The sequence below is a fragment of the Podarcis liolepis genome (assembly GCF_965112155.1).
Source record: "Podarcis liolepis genome assembly, chromosome: 8".
NCBI classification, from domain to species: domain Eukaryota; kingdom Metazoa; phylum Chordata; class Lepidosauria; order Squamata; family Lacertidae; genus Podarcis; species Podarcis liolepis.
Window position 1 is genome coordinate 58,922,140 of NC_139560.1, and position 18,492 is coordinate 58,940,631.

At 41.4% G+C, this 18,492-nt stretch overlaps 1 long non-coding RNA gene across 5 annotated transcripts in view; it reads right to left on the bottom strand.

The window, feature by feature from the left end:
• LOC310714004 overlaps positions 1-18,492 on the bottom strand; it is a 338,331-nt gene that overhangs the window by 263,760 nt on the left and 56,079 nt on the right. For 3 of the 5 annotated variants that reach the window (XR_014529498.1, XR_014529499.1, XR_014529500.1), the window contains exon 3: positions 9,222-9,286. The exons of the other annotated variants lie outside the window; for them this stretch is intronic. This is a non-coding gene — a long non-coding RNA (uncharacterized lncRNA). The remainder of the gene's footprint in view (positions 1-9,221; positions 9,287-18,492) is intronic. 5 annotated transcript variants of the gene reach the window in all.

Consider the following 18,492-nt stretch of genomic DNA (forward strand, 5'->3'; position numbering starts at 1 on the left):
GAGCGCAGCTGTCATGGTTTTTACTGCCACACATACAAAGTACTATGCACTTATGTATCACAGAGCCCATATTCTATTAGATGCCACCTAATTGCTCTGAAGTGCTATACAAGTGCAATGTGGCAAGTCAATGCAGGTAGGCAACCTAAGGCCTGTGAGCCAGATGCTGCCCAATCGCCTTCTCAATCCAGCCCATGGACGGTCCAGGAATCAGCGTGTTTCTACATAAGTAGAATGTGCCCTTTTATTTAAAATGCATCTCTGGGTTATTTGTGGGCCCTGCCTGGTGTTTTTACATGAGTAGAATGTGTGCTTTTATTTAAAATGCATCTCTGGGTTATTTATGGGACATAGGAATTCGTTCATTTCCCCCCCAAAAAATATAGTCCAGCCCACCACATGGTCTGAGGGACGGTGGACCGGCCCATGGCTGAAAAAGGTTGCTGACCCCTGTGCTAGAGCTCTGGTAGACTTTTGTTGCTTGAGAAAGTTTCTTCAGCTGGAAAATGGAGTGCTTTATACTCATTCCTGCCCAGGAGGACATAATGGTAAACCTAGGGAGATAGACCTTGGTTCAGATCTGAGAAGTTGCAGTTACATGGCTCACCACATGAGACGGTAATGAGCAGTTCCTGACACTTATGGACTAGTTTCTCAGCAGCATGTATGATGACACTCTTAGATTCAGAAAACAAGGTATCTTGTTTCATATACTACTTTTTGTTTCAGTCCAAAATTCACTGACCTTCATTCCATACACACACACACACACACACACACACACACACACACACACTATATTTACATGCAACATGCTTGGTTAAAAGCTACAACTCTTCAGTGAAAAAGCACTGTGAAATTGTAAGTCAATTATAAGTTTCCCCCTCCCACATACAAAATATCAAGTACTCAAGTCCCTTGAAATTAATCCTATGACAGGTTTCAACTGAAATGGTCCAAATTTATGAGACTTGGAGCACATGCAAACATCATTGGTTCAGGAGGATGGGATCGCATCGGCAGAGAACAGCACCACTTGGGATAGAGGGAGTCCACCGTGATAGATGTCTCAGGTGATGCCCAGATGGGTGGCAAGCTGCCAGCAGCAGGTCCCCCCACCAGCATTACTATATGAAATGGAGCATATGGAGATCGGAGATGGGACACCACTGGATCTAAAGCCCCATGGATCCCAAAGGGCCTGATCCCTCAGCTACAGCACACTCAGGTTGGTGAGCTGGTAGGGAACTCCTCCACCACCTTGCTGGCAACAGGGTTTCAAATGCAGGAGTGGATCCGCCACTCCCCCCCCCCCCTTAGCCCCACATTAAGACTAGAAATTGCATTTTACATCCAAGACTATTTTCCAAAGTTCAATTATTTAAGCACCTTAAATACCAATGGATGCACTTCATTATCATGTGATCTTACAGCAGCCTTTATATAGTGTTTTGTCCTTTACTTGTAGTTTTCTTTGGGTTAGAAGGTTTTGATTAGTTTCCTTCTCCACAAAATATGCATTCCAATAATGATTACAAGTTATTATAATCAAGCCCACAGGCACATAAAATCAATTGACCATAACGCTATGAATTGCCTCAAAATTGCAGACTGTCATAGCTCTGTTCTTTAAGGCGCTGGCTGAAAAATGTGTTGATTATGCTTCCCACCCACCCACCCCTTTTTAAAGTATCAATCAAGTTTGGGAGACAATTTTCCAAGTGCCTGCTTAACTTTCCGTCCCCTTCTAAAATTAAATACATACGTTTTAGGGAAAGAGTATAATATGCTTTGATGTGGCTTGTACTTTACTGTATTGAACTCCCAAGTGGTACTCTGGGCCAGCAGGAAGCAGGGTATTTATGGAGCGAGGTTTCAGATAATTAGATATCTCCTTTAGGAGTCATGTGAGAATGCAAGAAAATCAATTTGCCAGTCTGATCCATTTTCCAGTTAAGCTGGAGTTCTCAGATCTGAGACAACCTGCAGGCACAGAGAAGTCAATAAGACAAAATCTCCTTAAATCCAAAGTTCTTTGCTTAACCAAGTTTGGGGTTTAATTTCCTCCACATTCAGAGAAACTGAATTAATTTTTTGCTCCTGTCTTCACTGCAGAATACGTAGAAGATGCCTGAACTGACATTTCCAAGAAGAGAGTCATAAGATCCGAGACAAGTATGAGGACAAGAGAAAAAGTTCTAGTCCTTATCGACAAGCTGGAAATTAACAGATCACTTGGTCCAGATTGTATTCGCCGCCCAAAAGTTCTTAAAAGAATCAAATGTGAAATATCCCTAAGATCAGCCTCCATACTTACGACTGGAAAGCGGCAAACATAACACCAGTTTTTTAAACAAGAATCCAAGTGGGATTCAGGAAATTACAAGGTATTGTAATGGCCACAAACATAAAGAATTTAAAGTGGGATTAGGCAAATTCACAGACAATAAGGCTATCAGTGGCTACTAGCCATGATGATTGCATACTACCTCTGGAATCAGAGGTAGCCTGCTTTTGAAAAGTATCTGCTGTGAAATAGCAGCAAGATAATGCTACTGTGCTCATGCCCTGCTTATGGACTCCCCAAAGGCATCTGTCTGGTCACTGTGAAACACAGGATGTTAAACTAGATGAGCCTTTGGTCTGATCCAGCAAGGCTCTGCTGAGGTTCACGTAATAAATTTCATCTGTGCCTAGCTTAGGATGTTTAAATTTGGTGCCACAAAGTATGCTGCCCATCCATTTTCATAAGTTGGAGGACACCCTAACCCCTTCCCAATAAATATTTAATTCATGTTTAAGTGGAAGCATTTTAAGGATTTTTTTGCCTTTCCTTTAAGAAAGAAACAGCCAAGGGCTTTTTCTCTTTTGTTCAGACATCATCTTTAAAGGAAAGACATAAACTCTTTATGCCTATCCTCCAAAAGCTATTCAAAGATGATGAATGGTTGCAAGAAAAGGGGAGGATAAATATTCTCCCCTGCTTCAGTTTATATATGTGAGACAGAAATAGCCACTTAAAGATGTGGATGTGCACAGTGTACCCATTACCTTACAAGCTACATGTGCTCTGCAAAATGTTTTATATTTTGAGACAGCCTGGATAGCTCTGTTGGTTAGCGCATGGTGCTGATAACGCCATGGTTGCAGGTTCAATCCCCGCATGGGACAGCTACATATTCCTGTATTGCAGAGTGTTGGACTAGATGATCCTTAGGGTCCCTTCCAACTCTAAACTTCTATGATTCTGTGATTCTTATTTAGGTGTATTACCACTACATCCACTATTGTAACCATAGCCTTTGAGATTCCGTAGCCCAGACAGTGCTTCTTTTTCTTGCTGCAAACGTGACTGGTATTCTGGAATGTGCCATCATTCATTTTCCTTTTGCCAACTTACTAGCACATTCCTTTGACCAGAAGTACACAAAGAAGTGTGTCAATTAAAACAAGCCAAGTGTAACAAGTATACTACTGAAACCGGTATTTGAGATGGAAATACTATTCAAGCATTCTGGAATCTAAAGGATAAGTTGGCTGCTTGATTTGCGGGGTGGGGCAAACCAGAGGAAAGGTGTAGTGACAGCAAATACTAATATTTCAAGAAGAAACCTAAGCTCTTAATGATCAGGATCAGAAGAAGGAGCACAACCGTGAAAACAAGACAGCTTGAAACAGGCCTAATCTCATGGCTGTCTGAACCTAGAAACAGAGCAGAGATTCAGCCATGCCACCAACATCGTTTCAATTGAATACAATCTTGCCTATCCAAGGGTGGTCTAGTTCCAGAGATAGAATTCCATATCCTACGAACAGATGAAATTCCTCACTTGTTGATAGCTCTCTTGTGAGGAGTTATCACTTCCATTTACTTAACACTCTTTGCAGTGGATACAGTGGAGCGACAGCTAGTGATGGAATGTCAGCAAACACGGTGTGAGGGTCCCTTACATGATAAAACAGCAGTGGACAGTAGTCTAGACAATGGAGGCAAACAGCTCCCCTTTTCTGTTTTAATCAGGGTTCGTTTAATGTTTGCTTCCGTTCAAACTATCCATTTCCCTCATTCTGCCTTGATGTCCAATTATCTTTGCACTTCAGTCCCATCAGATTATGAAATCAAAACAATGTTCACATACAGACACACACACCATTTTTAAGCAACTGGAAAGCTAAATATATATTAGTTTTTCATGCTGAGCCTAGCTATCTTGCAGCTCAAGTCAGTCCCCATATCAGGCAAGCACATTACTTATCAGCATTGGTGCACACAGTGTGGTCTCAGCTGTTCATATCAGTCTTTCCAAGACACTGATATATAATAGCACATCTTCCATTTTTCCTCCATCTTGCCATAATGCTGCACAAATCTTCTCAAAACTAATTATCTTGCCACACACACACACACACACACACAGAGAGAGAGAGAGAGAGAGAGAGAGATTCTTGCAGCATGCATTGCAGATGGCTCATTTGTACATTGCTCCATTAATGCTAAAGAGATCAAATTCAGAACTCTCTCGTTTCCTTTAATTTTGAATTGTTAGAAGAAGCCATAAGAAAAACAAAGATCTGTCAACACCTGCACATGAGGTCTAAGAGAACTGCATTAATGTTCGCTAGCTAAACCATGGTGGCCCTGCAGTTATTCCAGCCATAAAGGAATGGAGTGTATTTATACCAATAACAAATATGATACATGACAGTAACTCAGGTGTTGTAGCATATATATTTTACTTGACACAATAATGTTCCATTTTATGGGTCACCATTTATCTTTTTAAAAAACAAAAAAACACCCCACCATATTTGGTATATAACATTCAGGGCATTAAAAGCTGACTGTGGAAGAGAGAAATGAGAATAAGAATATAACTGGATAGCAAGATAATATGAAGTTGCTTAAATATAGATGAACCATGTAGTTAGTCATACAGTGTCCCAGGGGTTCAAGTACATTTCAATCCCTAACACATGCTGTCTGCAATCCGCTTTTTATCTTTTAAAAATGCATTCAACGTTTTTTTCAAACGCAATGTATTTTCTGTATCCTTAAAAATATAAACCAATATATTTTTAGACAACGTTGTTTATATGCATGAGTGGGTGATCTATGACATCAGACCACACTAAGGCTTGGGCAGCAGTGCCACAAGTGGTGACTGGTGCCACACTCCTACTTATGCGAAGTTGGGAAAAGACAGCTGCAAAAATTAAACCCATTTGTCTTCCTTTATTATCTAGCTATATATTTGCACCAGTTTCCATGGCTCCTTTGAACAAAAAGCATCATGTTGTAAGTGCACAAAATTCAAGGGAGAGGTTACCCTGCATGATTATGCAGCTTTGTCCCCCGCTTAGACCCAGCTATGGACACCCATGTGTTTAAGTGATTCAGTGTCCTTAGCAATTGTGCTGCCTGCTGAGTACCAAAGCATGAGAGCTACCTTCATGTTTTGTGCCCTAACTTTCTTCAGAGATGTCCAATGTACTCACTTTTTAAAAATAAAGGTAGGAGTCTGCTGGCATTGCCCCACGTAAATCTGACTCCTCCTACCCATCTGTTGATGGCCCTGGAAATATGGTTATGGGTTATGCCATTATGCTCACCTATACCTGCAAATTTACCACTACACTATTTATCACGGCAGAATATTTGCATATAAAAGTACAAACGATTTCTGTTCTTTCTACTTTTTGTTTCACCTGTGCGTGTTAAGCCCAAAATAAGTGGATACTTTTCAGTTGAAAGGGAAAGTGCAAAAGTATAAGCAGCTGAATATAGTTAATGAATAAACTCCGTAAGATTTAGTGATCACAATTGCTATTCAATTTTCCCCCTTTATGAATAATTCAGACTGCATATCTATCCCTATTGCTGTACTTAAATGAAAAGTTCCTTTGTTGATATCGTCATTGCTCAAAACACCATATGTTTTTTCCACTACTAAGGATGACAAACTCTCCGAATGTTTTCAGAGTGGGAAGCAACAAGTGGGCTGGCTCTGGGAAAGGGAATAGCAATTGGCATGATCCGGTCCAGCTGTCTTCATTTTGAGACCTACATGAGCCTGTTAGCTGACTATGAGGTCTACAGAAGACTCTGGCAGCAGTGTGAACAGGCATATTTAGAAAGCAGGAAAAAGATGAAGGGAAAATGCTGTCTTTTTGCCAACCTACAGCTATCAACTATCACATAATGCCAACTCTCCCACATCTGAGGTGTAGGAAGTACTCTACAATATTGTATTTATGAATGAATGTGAAAAGAAATGAACAAACTTCCATTTGCCTGGGAAAGGACCATGATAAATCTGTACAAATTATTAAAGGCTTTCAAGAGCACAACATTAAAAATCTTTATCAAGCCTAGGACAGGGACACAACATGGTGCAATGTGAAATATTTTTGTTTCTCCTACATTAAAAAAAGCTGTTATCCAAAGAGTAAAGGTAAAGGGACCCCTGACCATTAGGCCCAGTCGTGGCCGACTCTGCGGTTGCGGCGCTCATCTCGCTTTATTGGCCGAGGGAGCCGGTGTACAGCTTCCGGGTCATGTGGCCAGCATGACTAAGCTGCTTCTGGCAATCCAGAGCAGCGCACGGAAACGCCGCTTACCTTCCCGCCGGAGCGGTACCTATTTATCTACTTGCACTTTGACGTGCTTTCAAACTGCTAGGTTGGCAGGAGCTGGGACCGGAGCTTGTCACGGGGATTCGAACTGCCAACCTTCTGATCGGCAAGTCCTAGGCTCTGTGGTTTAACCCACAGCACCACCCGCATCCCCCCTTTTTTCCCAAAGAGTGCCCATGTGAAAATAGCTTCCGAAGGTGCATTGGGAGTCCTGATCTCCTTTTCAGGTGCATCACCTGCTATTCTGGAAGACTGTCCAATCTTCAATAGTGGTTTTGGAGTATGCGCTCTGAGAAGCTAGAGGATTCTGCCCTTTGGACACCAGTCACAGAAGAACAGCATTGCAATTCTATGATTCTATACACATGGTTTAGTTGAGATTCCTGCATTGCAGGGGGAAGGACTAGATGGCTCTCAGAGTCCCTACCAACTCTACAATTCTATGCAAACAATTTTCTGTGAGGTGTGCAATAATCAGGATTCTACATTGCTTGGAAGATATATCCTCAAACACAAAAATAGACCACACTGTAATTTCTCACAGAAGTTCCTAATTTACACATTGATTTCGATAGCTTGCAAAATTCTGGATTTGTGCCCCTTTTGTTCATACACACATGTAAGTATCTTGCTACTGATCATTCTGTGTAAAAGAGTGAGGCCTGTTGCTCTAGCAGGAGCTCTTGTGCTGGCTCCCACTAATGGAACAATTTCGCTAAATTTGGCCCAGAGTTTCTCTCTCTCTCTTTCTGATTACATTCATTCATGAGGTCTATTTCTGGGACACTTCCCAATTCTGGTGTCCTCAGGATGTTTGGGACTCTAACTCCCATCTGCTCCATTCCAAAACATCTGGAAGGCACCAGATTGGGCTGATCTCATCTGTCCATTAGATTGGTGTTTCCCAATCTTCTGTAGCCAGAAGGCTACCATTCCTCCATATAATATGGCTATGGGACCAAGGCAACACTTAGCAGCAGCAGCAGCAGCAGCAGTTGAAGATACATTGAGATGAGCATGCAAAAGCATACAGCAAAAGTGGTATGAGTAGAACAAGACACAGGCTCAGTCTAGAGAGAGACACCTGGCCTTACACTGCTCTATGTTCATATTTCAATTTGGGTGGTCTGGCTTTTGGACCAGGTATAAATGGTCCAAGGTATAAATACTTTTATTTATAAATACATGGAGAAATAAAACAAAGAGCCACTGGAAGAATACGGCTTGCTCTCCAAATCGTTCTTCCAGAAAGAAGTGTGTCTACAAAATTCCACATTCGGATCAATTGTTATGTACAATAATGCAGGCTGTTCATTACATCATCTGCTTTATATATCTTGTTTATCTGAAGCACCAAGTTGTCTCCACATTCTCTGTTTCAACGAGGAGGCAGATATGAGGGGAAATGAGGACAGATACAGACAGAATGGAAATACTGTTGCACAGCACCATCTTGGCCTCGTGTTCAGGTCAGATTATATGCCCAACACCTCCATTTCAGTCCAAGTGGAAAAAGAAACTACAGGGTGCAACATTTATCCAGCTGTGTGAACTTTGCTGCCCAGATGTTGTCTGCCAACAAAGCAGGATCAACATAACACTGAATTTACTGTCCTCTGCCACCAGCTGGCTCTGCTTTTTTGCAAGTCAACTCCTGGAATGTTTTATGTCTTTGTAATATGCACCATCTCTTTCAACACCTGCTTTTCTCAGTAACAGATCTTGCAGTATGAAAGAGGTTCGGCAAGGATTGATGATAGCCCTCGTCAAGAGAACATCCCTGCAACAAGCGTTAGCTGTTGGAACATCATGAATGTGTTTTTCTTAGCTAAAATTACAATCCAATCTGAGAATGAGTCATCCACTTGATCTTTCCTGCTACCGCATTTAGAAGTTGTGGAAGAATTATGCTAGAATCTGTTATACACACACACACACACACACACACACACACACACACACTATGTCTGAGTTTTTCACACAAAAGGGTTTTAAGGACAGAAATGTGGACAACCACAGGGTGTGTGTGTGTGAAAGAGAGAGAGAGAGAGAGAGAGAGAGAGAGAGAGAGACATGCATGGGGTGAACAACTGTTCATAAAGGGCCTTTGATGTGTTCCTCAGAGAATGGGTGAATTGCTCAAAAAAAAACCCTAGGACAGCATTGCAGGTCTTATTAGGCCGTATTTTTAATATTTAACAAACACCCTTTACAACTCAGGGAGGAAAGGAGAAGGAATCCATGAAGATCCTGTAGAAGATCCTGTATTAAAATTGTTTTCTGGATGATTTTCCCATATTTCCAAAGCAACTCTAAGAAGTTTTCTGACCTAAATTTATGAAAATGAGCACCCCATGTTACAAAACTCCTACACAGTAGTTAATAGTTAACAACTTGCAAGTGGGTAGACAATCAAAGTGTGATTATTGCTTATGTGGATTTTTCAACTCTCTGTACACATGCTTTGAGTATGCCAATGGAAAAAGATTCATACAAAATGTGAAGCAGCTCTAGCTAAAAGGCTGGGGGAATCCGATTGAAGATACTGAAGGGTGAACATCCTAGAAGGTTCATAGATGATTTCCTACCGGCCAAGATGTTTACCAGCAACCACGGCTCTCCTGTGATAATGGAATGGTATCTGGGACAAACCCTGTTTGAAAGAGAAGAACAGAGCCACATCACACCAACGCAGGAGGGGGGAATTATAACATGAGGGCTGTCATATATTACATCCTAAAGTAATGCAGTAAACACCAGCCAAATCAATAGCGTTACTGAACTATTTCCTTAAGTATGCTTCTCAGTTTCAACCGTGACTTTTAAGCTCCTTTTCTTTCACAGAATCTGATTCCATTTAGTCATCAGCAATATTAGGTCAATGTCATCAGAAAATATTGCTCGTCATGGAGATCGGGACCACAAATTTTGTTCAAGTGTACCTGTTGACAGGGTAGAACTACATTCTGATAATGGTGGAGCAATACAGCCTTCTACAGGAACACCCCAAATGCACTTGCTCATAATTTTTACCAGGTCACAAGAGACACAATCCCATGTCACAGGACAGCTGGAGTACTGGACCCAATGTGCTACTTTACCTAGAAGGAATTGTTATTTGGCTTGGTCAAGTAGCTTGCAACAAGACTGATGTCCAACATTCCATTTTACACTCTACAAACTTATTTGCAGCCCTCAGATACTTAGACTAAGCCATAAAAGAAATTAAACGAATATTTAACAAGCAGAATGGAGCCTTCCCACCTGTACTGGGGGGAGGGGATGAAAATATATATACTTATATTGAAATGTGTGCCAGGGTGGGGAGGGATGAAGACCAACAGATATTGCTCCTACAGCCTAAGCAAAGCAAAATGATTCTCATCATTTACACTGAAGACAGGAAAAGGGAAACGACATCAATTCTCCTGGGAAGGGTTCCAAATTATGGCTACATTTTACAGAGGAGATGACTTATTCATGGTAAAATGTGAACATATGGTTTTCCTCAAGGCTTTTCTCTCCTATCGTTTCCATTGGAAATTCACATTGTTGTATCAGAAGTTTTCTGACACAGTGGTGTCTTGGGCTTAAATTTTGTCTGAAGTAGTGTAATACAGCCATCAAGTTAGTTCTACAAAACAATGACAAAATAAAAGATAACCGAGCTTCCACTTTCTTAGAGCGAATAACTAGAGACAAGAGGGGTGGGATCCAGATTCTTCAGGATGCTGTTATTCTCCTTGATTATTGAAGAGTTAGAATCTATTTATTTATTGAAATAATTTTTATTCAATTTTCAAATTTTACATTTCAAATTAAACATCTTTTATTATACCATGTGTTCATTGACTATCCTCCCTCCCCTTCCAAGGTTCATTTAACTTATCCACCATTCCTGCGTATTTTTATATATCCATCCAATTTAATTTTCCCATCTTACATCAGTTCAAAATATGTTATACTGTTGAATTACTTTAATGCTGCCAGAGTTTTTAACTGTGCACAATTATTTTCAATATACTCAACACAAATTTCTGCTTCAATATACCCAATGTACTTTAACTTTTTTCAATGTCCACCACATATGAAGAAAGGTGCCTTCTACTTCTTTAAATTTCCAACATGCTCACTCCAGCAGCACATATACTAAAATTGGAATGATACAGAGAAGATTAGCATGTTGGAAATGAAGAGTTAGCATCTAGTATACCTGCAAGGTATCCATACTGGAAATTAAGCTTTGCACTCCTGTTCCTCACATACTGGTTATCTTTCTACAACAAATTCAACCAAAGCATAATTCCAAGTACGCACTGAAGGTTCCATCTACGACTGGCCTGCTCCAAAATCTGCCTTCAAAACAGGTCTTTGGGCATCTGATTCCTTTGCGGCCCCAGCTTGAACTTTCAATGTGATGTCATATGATACCATGTGATTGATTGGTGACAAGCAGGTAGCCCAGCTGCATTTCAAAGTGGCCACGGAGGGTTGGATAGCTCCTCACTTCAGTTGCAAATCAATTCCTCTCTGCACAAACACCAGCCATTGGAGAAAGATTCAATAGTTTCTGGTTTGATCTGTTTTGCCAAAGTGGACCAAGGAAGTAGCCGAGAGATCAAGGAGGGACTTCCTGTTAAGAAGCCCAGTTAAATGCTCTCTAAAATAACTTGTCCTCCTTAGGCACACATATACTTGTGTTATGCATGCCAAAGATTATCCTGGACTGCAGTGCAAAATCATTTTTCCAGTGGTCTTATCCAAGTTCTAAGCAATCTGTAACACATGTAGGAATGTTTTTTTCATTCTGTCACTGTGATAGAGTTAGTTCTTATGGATACCTGCAGCTGTCTCTTTCATTCTAAACAGAGAGCAACACAGCCCTGCTTAGAAAAACTTCCACCCTAAAAAGCATTTAACTGTACACACACAAACCACACATGTTCATGTTTCAGAAGAATTTGTGCAAAGCATGTCAATTCCCCAAATCCCTCTTAAGGGTATTTGATTTACTGTTTTCCAACAAAAAAAAGTGTCCTCCCTTTCTTGAACCAAAGTGGGGAAGGGAACTGGTAGTTTCATGTTTTTAACCATTGTTTGTTTTTTAAAACCCACTGCACTGTCCTTTAATACCATCAGATTGCCTTAAAGATCACTTTCCACTACTACAAGGAATATTTATGCTACAGCGATATAATACAAAACAGCCATTCCAATGTAAATTGTTTATTGTATGCTGCTATGTAATCAGCTCTTAGGGAGATCAGGGAGAGAACCCCAAAAGAGAGGTACAGCTTCCTGTTCATTTGAACTGCTTATAAACCATTGGGGGGAATAGTTTAAATTGAAGTAATACATTTCCCTGAAAACAATTCCCTGAACATCAAATGCTGATTTATACTAGATCAGACTACTTGTTCATCTAACGCAGCATCATCTACTCTGACTTGCAACAGCTCTTCAAGGTCACAAGGTGCAGTATCTGTACAGTATTGCTGTTATCTGACCCTTTTAGCTGAAGTTCGCAAGGACTGAATATGAGCAGTCCACATGTGAACCACGTGTTTCCCTCCCTTATGCCATGAACCCCCTAATGATGTAACTATTTTGTTTTGTTTGTATTTTAACACATCAATGGGTGGCCTTGCAGAGCAAAGAACTCTCTCAAGGTTTACATCAACGTAACTGCACACTAACTGAATTCCTAGCATCCCAGACCATTGGCCATGCTGGCTGAGGCTGATGGAGTTGGAGTTCATCACCACCTGACACACCACAAGTTCACAATTCCTGAGTTAGGCCTTAAATGCTGTGGTAACAAGTACTTCGTAAGAGGTACATGGAGATCAAATCTTCTTAAGACCACAAGAAAAATAAGTGATTTCAAAGTCAGTAGGGTGGGGTTCTACAAAAAAAAACAAAAAACAAAGCAATGCTATACCATGTATAAATGTTTTGCAATGTCCCCTAGAGCCAAAGGGCTTTGGTGAAATCTCTTCATTATGAAGGCTTCCATATTATTAATAACCTAGAATAGAATACAAAACAGAATGAGAGGAAACAGCACATTCATCCATATGTCTCGTTTCCAGGAACAAAGAGCCCGCATAACAGCACACTTATCTTACCAATTTACTGACACCCTGTTGATGGCAATATGCTGGTAGGCGGTTGGTGTCTCCATGAAAGCAAAAAGACTAGTAGACCAAACCAGCCCTCATGTCTGCTACATGCAAGCAAATTTTCAGATCAGTACTGGAGAACTATTTGTTGGAAATGTTCATTTTTTTTGTTCCTATAAGAACTGCATTTCCTTTTTGTCTTTTCTGTAAAAGGAGCAATTATAAAACCCACCCTTGAAATATCACAGAAACAAGTAAAATAATATAAGGCAAAATAGTTGCTTTTTCTTTACATGGCCTCAGATCCATAGAATTTGTTTCACAGAAAGCTAGCAATTCCTACACAGACTCTTTGGCACCTAAGAAAAGGACATTATGAAACAAATGTTTTGCAGGTGGGAAACAAATGGTAGGTTCTGAGAAATTTGGTCACTTCAGCATACCGATCACAGCAGGATCTTTGAGCTTGATTTTGTGGCTTAACATTTTGTCCACGATAGTCAGCAAATGGATGGCGAGAGCTGCAGGGGGGTGAGGAAGAAATGAGCAAAAATTGCATTATCCCCAGTTCAACCAGTGGGATTTTCCACTGCACCAAAAGCCTTCCATGGACAGGAGGAGCCACTATGTTCTCAAAAGGCTAGGAGAAGAAGAAGAGAGAAGAGTTTGGATTTGATATCCTGCTTTATCACTACCCAAAGGAGTCTCAAAGCGGCTAACATTCTCCTTTCCCTTCCTCCCCCACAACAAACACTCTGTGAGGTGAGTGGGGCTGAGAGACTTCAAAGAAGTGTGATTGGCCCAAGGTCACCCAGCCGCTGCATGTGGAGGAGCCAAGACACGAACCCAGTTCCCCAGATTACGAATCTACTGCTCTTAACCACTACACTACACTGGCTCTAAGTTAAGATCCAACACAATTTGAACACTATTTAGAAGGGGGCAGTTGAGAGAGAGAGGATTAATACTGAATGGAATGGAACAGAATTGTGGTAATGACATGCAAAAATGTCACAGACTGGAAAAAGGCATATTTGTCCATCCCTGCTTACAGAACAAACACCTTTGCTTTAAAATGGTCAAAAGACACCATTTAACAGGCATTTCTCCAACAGATGCATATTGAAAATGAATGGGAGCAGCATAAGAAAATGGAAGACCTTCTCAGTTGAACTGTTTCCAAAAATTCCTTCCAGTAGCACCTTAAAGACCAACTAAGTTAGTTCTTGGTATGAGCTTTCGTGTGCATGCACACTTCTTCAGATACTGTGTATAGAAATAGACTGGAAAGAGAAGCTGCTGAATTGTAACTCATTACCAAACTTAAAACCATGGAGAGACCTGGTCTGAACAGAGACATTGGATTCTTATCTCATTATACATGACTAAGCCATTTTTCACCTTCTCACCCCTTGCCTTTTCCTGTAAGACCTATTGCAGTCGTTAAGAGTCGTCAACAGGCTCATCTCAGCTATCTGCCAATCACCCATTCCCACCACCCTTCTGAGTAATACCCCTCCCCACCTTCTCACTATATAGAAGGATCTGGCAACTTCTGTTTCAGTGTATCTGAAGAAGTGTGCATGCACACGAAAGCTCATACCAAGAACTAACTTAGTTGGTCTTTAAGGTGCTACTGGAAGGAATTTTTTTATTTTGACTATGGCAGACCAACACGGCTACCTATCTGTAACTGTTTCCAAAAAGTTCAACATGGCAGGTGATTTGAACCCCTTTCTCAGCTCACAAGTGAAACTGGATGTACTGCCAGTATTGTACCTGGGACCGTTTTCATTCAAAGCATGAGCGTTACCACTGAGTCCCTCCCCTGCCACAAGTGCATAGATTGTGTATAACATCCTACACAATGTGGGGGTGCATGCATGGAATTAAGGCCTTCTGCCTTTGCCCCACCCCCTTGATGCCCACCCATTCAGCATGGGCTGCATGTGTCTGGGACCTCGATCAGCTCATGTGCAATCCAATGGAATACCTACACGTCTGCGGGGCTATGGGCACAGGTTCCTTGCTCCTGATCTGCATCAGCCAATTGCCAGTTCAAATCAGCCATATCAACATGGAACTGTTTCCCTTCCTCGGCCACGGTTCTTCCTATCTTCAGTCCAAGCACTACCATCAGCGCTACTTAACTACCCAGGCATATAGCCTAGTTTGTTATCTCCAACTTATACATCCCCTGTTATAATTCAAATTCAGTGATGGTGAGGAGAGGGGCACAGCTTTCAAATAATTAAAATAAAAGAAAGAGAAAAGGTTCATGATGAGATTGCAGGGTGTTGGAACTTTCCTGGTATTTGTTTAAGAAAAAGTTATGTTATATTCTAGTTCCATGATTCTATGATTCCTATACACGATGGGAGTTCATGCACTCAGTATCTAAAACAGATATTTTGGTATATTAGGGACTATTATAGCAGAATCACTAAACACCATGGGCACAGGAATGGGGGAAATGGGTGAGAGACCACACCCAGTACATCTGCATAACACTTGTTCAGCCACATAAAATACAGCCATCATGGCAATGGCTATGCTACCTAATTACATTTCTTGTGGCACAAAATATTGCATTTTGAGTGCCGGATGAAATCTCCTTGCAACAGAAATGCTACTTGAGGGATGGTGCTTGGCTCTCGTGCAACAAATTAAGAATAACTGCATATTTATTGCACTGAAAATGAGTTATCTGGAAAGGCCTGAAGAGTCACTGGTGCTGACAGCAAGCAAAAAAGAGGTCATGGGAAGCTGGTTTGCATGGAACACGCAAGGCAATCTCCAGTTACAATTAGAAGAGCCCCAGATGCTTATTAAATAGATAACAGGAGTGCATATTGCCAAGAAAACTAAACACATTTTATTTTTCCCATGTAATTGACTGAGCAGCATCCCAATTAGCCAAATCAATGCAAGCTTCCTTGCAATAAAGGGGAAACTGAACTTATATTAAACATATATATTTAAAAAAAAATGGAGGAAGTGGTGTGTAGGTTTTTGTGAGAATATTCATACGAGGTGTTCTGAATATTCTGAAATGTAGCTATAGCTGGCACTTGAGGAAGGCGGGCTCACAGAACCAGGGCAGCCATGAGAACAGCCCTCATAGTGGACAGCAGGGGTTACATCTGAGAAAAAGATATGTTCCCTGAGTTATTGCAAGTTACAGGGCTATCATGGGCTGTGAAGGGGTCAAGAGCAGCCACTTTGATTGAACCCAGAATTTCAATAGTTCTATAGCTATGCTAGCTGCTACCAGGCAGTCTCCAGTGCCACTCCCTTGTGCGTCACACTCAAAAATCCCAAGGATTACAGAATCCCGGGCTGCTGGTGCCAGGTTATTTCTGGGTGCCGTGATCGTATCACATATAGGTGATAAAAAGCACACCAGCAACTGAGCAAATTGCACCTGCTCAGAAACAGCAATAAAGGGTGGCACTCAACTAAGATTTCCTCAGCACAGACCCACTGAAATTAATGGCCCTAATTTAGTCATGCCCATGCATTTTGGTGGGTCTGCTTTGAGTAAATCCACCCCAACACACCATAGCCTGAAGGGTGATGATCAGAAGCGGCTATGTTCCAATTCATCTACAGTTCATTAGCCCTCATCTGTCAACAGCCACCAAACAGTAGTTTGGGGCAGACGTCAGCACTACTCCCTGTGAACCCTTGACATGTGATAAAGCCCACTAGGCCAGCCCTTACCAAGCCAGTGCCCTCCAGAAGTTTTAGACTACAACTCACAGCTCAGCTGAGAGAAACTCCATTTGGCTCCTCATCTCTCTCAGCTGTCATCTAGCAGTCGCTACATCTAGCTGCGGCGGCAGAAGAGATGAGAGTGAAAGGCCCACTTTATTTATTCTCCTGAGACAGCTGGGTTTTGTTTTGTTTTTGCTTATTTTCTCCCTCAACTGTTTCCACCCCAATTGGGCATTATAATAACTTTTTAACTTTCTAGTTTGCTTCCTTGCCTCCTTCCTCCCCACCATGTTTTTCTTTGCTGTCATGTCTTTTAGATTGCAAGCCTGCATACAGGGACCGTCTTGTGTTTTTTTATTTATCTTCCCTAAGCCATTCTGGGAGCCTTTTGCAGTGAAAAGTGCAGGGTGCAAGGGGAGACTATAAACAAACAAACAAGCTGCAAGTTAATTCACAAGTGCACCATATTTATCCAAAACGCATTTGAACACGCTGCTGTCGAAACCAGTTCAGATGACAGCGGCCTTATCACTTATGCCAGACTAAATAAGCTCTCCCAAGACTTCCCGAGAGAAATTGCGAGCACTTGTACTTAAGTTGTACAGCTAGAGACTGTAATTTTAACCTTCATTCTATGCATCAGATGCAGGAAATAGAAATCTGCTAAACATATGGCCTGGAATAAGTCCCAGAACGAGGCACCTCAAGGTACGTCCGCTGAAGTTGCCCAGCCTGAGAATCTTATTAAGGGTTTGAATCATGAATGCAGCATTTGTATTTCCACATAGCCAAATTAAATTCATACAGTGCACACCTAGAAACACTGAGGGCAACTAATGCAAAAATCAAAAGGTTTCTGGGACAAAGCAAAAATAAAAAAACAAAAACAAAAGAATTTGTAGCTGTATTAGCTTGCAGCTAAAAGGGGGGGGGGAGGATGGTCGCTGTACGTTTCCCATTATAGAAAACAGCTTCAGAAAATTCCTCCCACGCAACTTCCTGACTGTATCATCATGCAAGGAAGTCTGGAAGCCTTTGAAGATTCCATGCAAAAACAAACTTGCATCTTTATAACGCTGGAAGTCGTCTCCTGTTTTCTGACCACCCATAGAGAACATGAACATTTCATTTTAAGCGGCCACCCCCAACATGCAAATTTAAAATAGAAAAGAAGGGAGGATGCTCAAGAGTAATCATTAGAGGAAACGGCATTGTTTAGTTTGAACCAACCTGTTACATTTTGATTTAATAAGACTTGAAGGGAATCCGGAAGCATTTTTTGACCAGCAGGAGATCTAAACATATTCAAAGCTGTGGGCATTTCACACCTTCATTTCTGGAATAGAACTTAGCATCTATCTAGGTTTTGTTTTTTAAAAAGTAGGATTCACATTGCAAACTACAGCTGTGGGCAGCATCTGGAAAAATCTGGAAGTGGGAGGAGGTCTGACAGGTTTGGGAATACTGTGTCTTTAACAGTTTCATAACAGTCATGGAACAGGTACCATATTTTTTGCTCTGTAAGACTCACTTTTTCCCTCCTAAAAAGTAAGGGAAAATGTGTGTGCATCTTATGGAGCGAATGCAGGCTGCGCAGCTATCCCAGAAGCCAGAACAGCAAGAGGGATCGCTGCTTTCGCTGCGCAGCGATCCCTCTTGCTGTTCTGGCTTCTGGGATTCAGAATATTTTTTTCTTGTTTTCCTCCTCCTTGTTTTCTTCCTCCAAAAACTAGGTGCGTCTTGTGGTCTGGTGAGTCTTATAGAGCAAAAAATACGGTAGCTTATTTTCTCCCACCACCACTGTGCCATGCTTGGATCAGTTACATACATTGAATTTCTGCCAGAAAAAGCTAACTAAGTCTAGCAATTGGAACACCAACCTGTAGCATCGGTGAGTGAGGTTTCAATATCTCTGCCATCTCCTTGGCCTTTGCCAAAGGCTACTACTGTGTGGTCTTCTAGTCACAGATTACAAGAGTTGGAGAGGGTCTTGTAGGCCCCTCTAGTCTAAGTGCCTGCT